General features: G+C 39.8%; 1 long non-coding RNA gene across 1 annotated transcript; it reads left to right on the forward strand.

Moving 5' to 3' along the window:
* Positions 1 to 801: 801 nt before the first annotated feature.
* On the forward strand, positions 802 to 5,836 carry LOC107301197. The gene is made up of 4 exons (XR_001549269.1): positions 802 to 960; positions 2,622 to 2,698; positions 4,344 to 4,569; positions 5,665 to 5,836. It is a non-coding gene; the product is annotated as an uncharacterized LOC107301197 (long non-coding RNA).
* Positions 5,837 to 6,435: the final 599 nt, after the last annotated feature.

Raw genomic sequence — 6,435 nt, forward strand, 5'->3', positions numbered from 1 at the left:
CATTCACCGCTTCTGGAGGCAGGTTGTTCCACTGGTTAATTGTTCTAACTGTCAGGAAGTTTCTCCTTAGTTCTAGGTTGCTTCTCTCCTTGATTAGTTTCCATCCGTTGCTTCTTGTCCTGCCTTCAGGCGCTTTGGAGAATAGCTTGACTCCCTCTTCTTTGTGGCAGCCCCTGAGATATTGGAACATTGCTATCATGTCCCCCCTCGTCCTTCTCTTTGTTAAACTAGACATACCCAATTCCAGCAACCGTTCCTTATATGCTTTAGCCTCCAGTCCCCTAATCATTTTTGTTGCTCTTCTCTGTACTCTTTCTAGAATCTCAACATCTTTTTTACATCGCGGTGACCAAAACTGGACGCAGTATTCCAAGTGTGGCCTTACCAAGGCATTGTAAAGTGGTATTAACACTTCACGTGATCTTGATTCTGATTACTGTACAGCTCAAAAATGTTTATGCTTCTAGTAAGAAGCTATCCATAGGCAAATTTGTCGGTAATGTTTGTACTCTATGACAAATGGCAAGGAAGAGCTTCAGTTCTTATCATTCAGGATAAGAAGACCTCCCTCCACCACAAGACCTCCCTTCACTCTCAATTAGTGAAGTAAAAGCTTGTCTTCTATAAAATAAACACAATATTTTATATTCCTAGCTGGACTGAGCTTTCATAAACTGAAAAGAAGCTGTGTCTAGGGAAATCTGGATGTATGATAATCCTTATTTACAATTTTGAATTTATTCTTTTACCACGGTAATTGAAACAACAGTTATGTTTATTTTTAGGCAAACATCAGGATCCCGATCAAACATTATGTCAGAAATCAAATTGCAAATCTCACTGGCCTATGGAATTTTACAAATTATACAGTTGCTGTTCGGTGTAGGCTTGGTGAGCCCCATGAGTCAAGTCCCTGGAGTGAATGGAGCAACAAAGTAATAGGCAGAACAGAAGAACAAGGTAAGAACAACATAGCCAAGTCTGGCATAGAGATTTCATTTGCAGATTTAAACATCTCAAGTCATGGTTAATAAAGGTTAAAGGTAGAACTATCACTCATGCTTTGGTCTATTACTCTTTGGATTACTGTAATGCACTCTGCATAGGGCTGCCCTTGAAGACCATCCAGAAAATTCAACGGGTCTAGGATGCAGCAGCGGGCACAGTAATGGGGCCCCTTAAATTTGTCCATGTAAAATCTCAGTTACGTCAGCAGCATTGGCTTCCAGTTTCTTTCTGGGTGCAATTCAAGGTGTTGGTCATCACCTTCAAAGCTTTATGTGGCACAGGACCAGGTTATCTTCGGGACCACCATCTACGTATCCTATCAGGTTGGATAGGGTGGGCATGGTTCTAGTCTCTTCTCCTAAATATTGCCATGTGATGGGAGCTGTGTAGCATGCCTTTCCATGGCTACCCCTGCCCTATGGAACATTCGTCCCCTGGAAGTTCGGCAGGCCCCTATCTGTAAAGCTTTGAGGACCTGGCTTTCCCCCCAAATGCATGGGGAAAGATTGGATAACTGCACACATTAGATGTTTGACTTGATGCCAGGTCTTTGTTGTTTTTAACTTTTTAATGTGGTTTGGCTTTATAGTTTCAATATGATTTTATATATTGTTTTAACATTTCTTGGGAGCCACCCAGAATTGGTTAGAAGATAGATGGCTGTATAAATGTTTTAAATAAATAAATAAATAAACTATAAACTTTATTTAAAAAGCCACACCAAAAACTGGCACATATATTGTTTCTGCCACACTTATACAGGGAGCTCATTTAATTTAGCTGAGTTTTAGTTGAGGAAAATATAATTTAAGGGAGACGGGCAGTTGAAAATGATGAAATATAAATACATAAATAATAAATAGTGCAAATGGCTCTTGTTTTTCGCAAGTGCACATTCCAGCCACAAATGGAATTGTGGATAATGTTGTGGAATCTGTGGTGATATGCTTCTTCCATGAGCATTTCTTCCCAGTTGACATCCTTTAGAGCAACTTGTTTGTCTGGTGATAGACACAGTTCTATGTTAAATAGCAAGTGACCTTGGAGAAAATATGCAAAGACCATTAATAGAACATGGGCTCAATGTGGGAAAACAAAAAAATCATGAGAAAGAGACTTAAAATGTCTCTGCCTTGATTCTTCCTAGTATGAAAGGAGAGATACCACTAGTTTTCAAGATTCTGGATGGGTTTTTTTTTAAGTCTATCAGTAAAGTAGAATTTTAGTCTTTTTTCTGGTGTCTTGTTTCTTGATCTGGCCACCTTGAATGGCTGACACTGATATTGAAAGAAACTTCTGCTTATTTTTAACATATACTGCATGCCTAGAGGTTCTTTGATAGTATGGTTGCACTTGATATCTCTTTTAATTGGATTAAGTATTTCTAGCTAATCATGATGGCCTGACAGTTACTAGAATACAGCTGAAACTGGAGCCTTAGAAAAGATGAGAAAGAATTGGTTATCATTGTGTTCTTGTTAAGTCCAGTGTCTGTTTGCTGTTAGAGAAGACTACCATTACTTAACCTACAGAAGGGAGTGATGCCTGTCCAAGTGATCTGTTTATGCATTTTGTTTTCATATTTTAAAATTTTGTTTCATTATTCTTAACAGCCCCTTCGAAAGTAGACTTATGGAGAGTAATTGAAACTGTTCATCCTAATGAAAGAAGGATGCGCCTTTTGTGGAAGGTAAACAAATATCAGGACATTTAAAAATTCCAGTTTCTTTTTATGAATGTATACACACACACACACACATATGGTGTTCAAAGTTCTTCTCTGCTTCTTGAGTCTGATATCAGAAGTTTAGGAATCGTGGTTATTACAATTTCTTAAAATGAAATGCTGATATTGTTTAAATAACAATTACAGGTAGACTTTGAGTTACAAGTATTCATTTAGTGACTATTTGAAGTTACAAGGGAATGAAAAAAGGGACTTATGACCATTTTTCACATGAGCGTTGCAACATCCCCATGGTCAGATGATCAAAATTTGGATGATAGACAACTGGTTCATATTTATAACAGTTACAGTGTCCCCTGGTCATGTGATCCCCTTTTGCAACCTTCTAACAAGCAGAGTCAATACGGGAACCAGATTGGATTGAGAAAAAAAAATCCCATGTTTGCCTTTTAATTTATTATTATTATTATTTATTGAATTTATATACCGCCCTATCTCCCTTACGGGACTCAGGGCGGTGAACAGGCGATAATAAAAACCACGGTAAATATACGCAAGTTTCTGTTCTAAAATCAAATTAAATAACAGGCCTGCTCTAAAATACCACATACAAAACCCCCACTAAAACATAATCAAACTACACCAGGCCGACCGCACGGAATAGATGGGCCTTCAGGGCTCGGCGAAAAAGGCACAGGTCCGCAACTGTACGTAGGTCGGGGGGTAGGTCATTCCAGAGGGCAGGAGCTGCCACAGAGAAGGCTCTCCCCCTGGGGGTCACCAGGCGGCATTGACTGGCCGACGGCACCCTAAGGAGGCCCTCTCTGTGGGAGCGGACTGGTCGAAGGGAGGTGTTTGGTAGGAGGTGGTCTTGCAAATACCTAGGTCCATTGCCATGGAGCGCTTTAAAGGTTGTTACTAACACCTTGAAGCGCACCTGGAAGGCCACAGGCAGCCAGTGCAGCTCGCGCAGGAGAGGTGTTACATGGGAGTATCTAGAGGCCCCCAGGATCCCCCGCGCGGCCGCATTCTGAACTAGCTGGAGCCTCCAGGTGCACCTCAAGGGGAGCCCCATGTAGAGAGTGTTGCAATAGTCCAGGCGGGAAACAACGAGGGCTTGAGTGACCGTGTGTAGAGCGTCACGATCCAGCAAGGGGCGCAACTGGCGTATCAGGCGAACCTGATGAAAAGCCCCCCTGGCCACGGCTGTCATATGGTCGTCTAAAGACAGCCGAGTATCCAGGAGGATGCCCAGGTTGCGGGCCCTCTCCGCGGGGGCTAATGACTCGCCCCCGATAGCCAGGGATGGAGCCAACTGGCTATGTCGTGTTGCCGGAAACCACAGCCACTCGGTCTTGGATGGGTTGAGTCGAAGCCTATTCCTCCCCATCCAATTTATGCTGCTTAACTATTTAGATTTTAACAGTTCTGTTTTAATTGTTTACTGTAAATGTGTTTTAATCATTTGCACATTTGTATGGTGCAAAATTGCCTGGAACTATGAATAATTATAACTCTACAGCTAACTTGTACATACTTTTCAAGTGCTGCTTTACAATTTTATTTTTCATGCATTAGGTTTTGAGGAGTCCAATCCTATACATGTTTAACCATTTGTTCTTCTTAATTGCTACTATAAACTGACCAGGTAAATAAAGAATTCCCATCTTCAGGAATCATAACTGGCTATACAGTAAGATACATTGCAGAAAACAGCAACATTACTTTTGAAAAAAAATACAATCAGAAAGAGCTTGTCATTCTCAGCCTGACGGAGGATGCCTATAATATCAGTTTTACTGCTCATAACAGTGCTGGAGAGTCTCCTGAAGCTACTATTAGAGTTCCATCATCAAAACAGGAAAAAACAATGAGTAAGTTTATGCAAATACTGTACACAACACACACACACACACACACAGAATAAGAAAGTGCTTTTTGTTGTTATTGTTTATATTGTATACTGTATTACTACTTATGTGCCACTGGTGCTTTGTTGACGATTTCAACCATTTTCTATTTTCTGTAACATCATTTCAAACTTTAACTTAGCTGAAATCTTTCTGTGTATCCACAACTGTTTCCTAAGTGAGGGGTCCTTGGTGCTCTCTGAGCTAGGTTGTTTTCTTGCAAACATTTTATTACCTAAACTTGGTAACATCACCAGTGCTCATATTCATCAGAACACTGACAATGTTTGGGTAATGAAACTTTTACAAGAAAACAATCAAATGCAGAAAGCATCAAGGACCCCTCATTTCAACCCTGATTTACAAATATTCTGGCAGAGAGAAAGAAGATTGGAAAGGTTTGTCTCAAAGGGGCTTTTTCAAAAGGCAACTGGACTATGTTTTTTCCTTGAGGAAAAAGATGTTTTGCTTTTCATTCAAGAAACTTCATCAGTTGGGATGGTGGGGGCGATGGAAGGATTAGTTCTCAAAAAACACCTTTGAGACAACCATGACTGGGATGACTGAGAATCTCCATGGACATTGGAAAGGCTTGCTAAATATATGGATTTTTATTAAGAAAAATATTATCAAATAAATTTGTTGCAACAGTTATATATGCTTCCTCCAGCTCTAAAATCCAATCTAAAGGTATCTTTTTAAAGAAGAAATAAGTGGTTGTTAGGTGAAAATGGCTCTTAGCTTTGTTACATAGAGGAATGTGTATGTGTGTGTATTCAAAATTCACCTCAGAAATGTTTCATTGAGAAATAGAAATTTTGGGTTCAGTTGTGATCCTAAGTCAAGGACTACCTGTGTTCCAATTTAAGTTGCCACATCTTCTTTAAGGAAACAGTGAAATTTTTTCTCAGTATTTAATATATATATATATATTACCGTGCTATAGTTTTCTGTTTCTGTTTGCTGTAAATCACCACTGCCATGCATTGCCAGTTGCAATCATTGCTTAAATTGCTGACATTTACTCAACCTAGTTAACATGGGCAATTATTCTCATAGAACCAAAAATTCTTCATCTGAATGCTTCTGTTGCAAACGAGGAAATGAATTTGACATGGGATTTAACAGATTCAGAAATAGATGGTTATCTTATCGAATGGTATGAGTCGGAGGAAAACACATACAAGCGATCTTGGCATAGGATAAGAAATACCACAAAATGGACTTCCCCCAAAGGTATGATTTTAAGGCTAATTGCACATACTATGGGTGGTAGTGTTTTTAAGTATTGTCTTTTTATTTAAAGTATACTTTTCAATTATTTCTTATCTTCCCTCTTTGTTTTTCTGTAACTAAAGATTGTAAGTCATTGAGAGATTAATTTGGGGATTATTTATTTATTTATTTATTTATTTATTTATTTATTTATTTATTTATTAATTAAATTTATATACCTCCCTATCTCCCTTACGGGACTCAGGGTGGTGAACAGGTGATACTAAAAACCACAATAATAAATAAATAGTTTCTGTTCTAAAATCAAATTAAATAACGGGCCTGTTCTAAAAACACCCCAAACAAAAACCCCCACTAAAACATAATCAAACTATGCCAGGCCGGCCGCACGGAATAGATGGGCCTTCAGGGCTCGGCGAAAAAGGCGCAGGTCCGCAACTGTACGTAGGTCGGGGGGTAGGTCATTCCAGAGGGCAGGAGCTGCCACAGAGAAGGCTCTCCTCCTGGGGGTCGCCAGCCGGCATTGTCTGGCCGACGGCACTCTAAGGAGGCCCTCTCTGTGGGAGCGGACTGGTCGAAGGGAGGTGTTTGGTA

This window comes from Protobothrops mucrosquamatus, unplaced genomic scaffold (genome assembly GCF_001527695.2).
Source record: "Protobothrops mucrosquamatus isolate PMUCROS unplaced genomic scaffold, P.Mucros_1.0 scaffold10594, whole genome shotgun sequence".
Taxonomy (NCBI): domain Eukaryota; kingdom Metazoa; phylum Chordata; class Lepidosauria; order Squamata; family Viperidae; genus Protobothrops; species Protobothrops mucrosquamatus.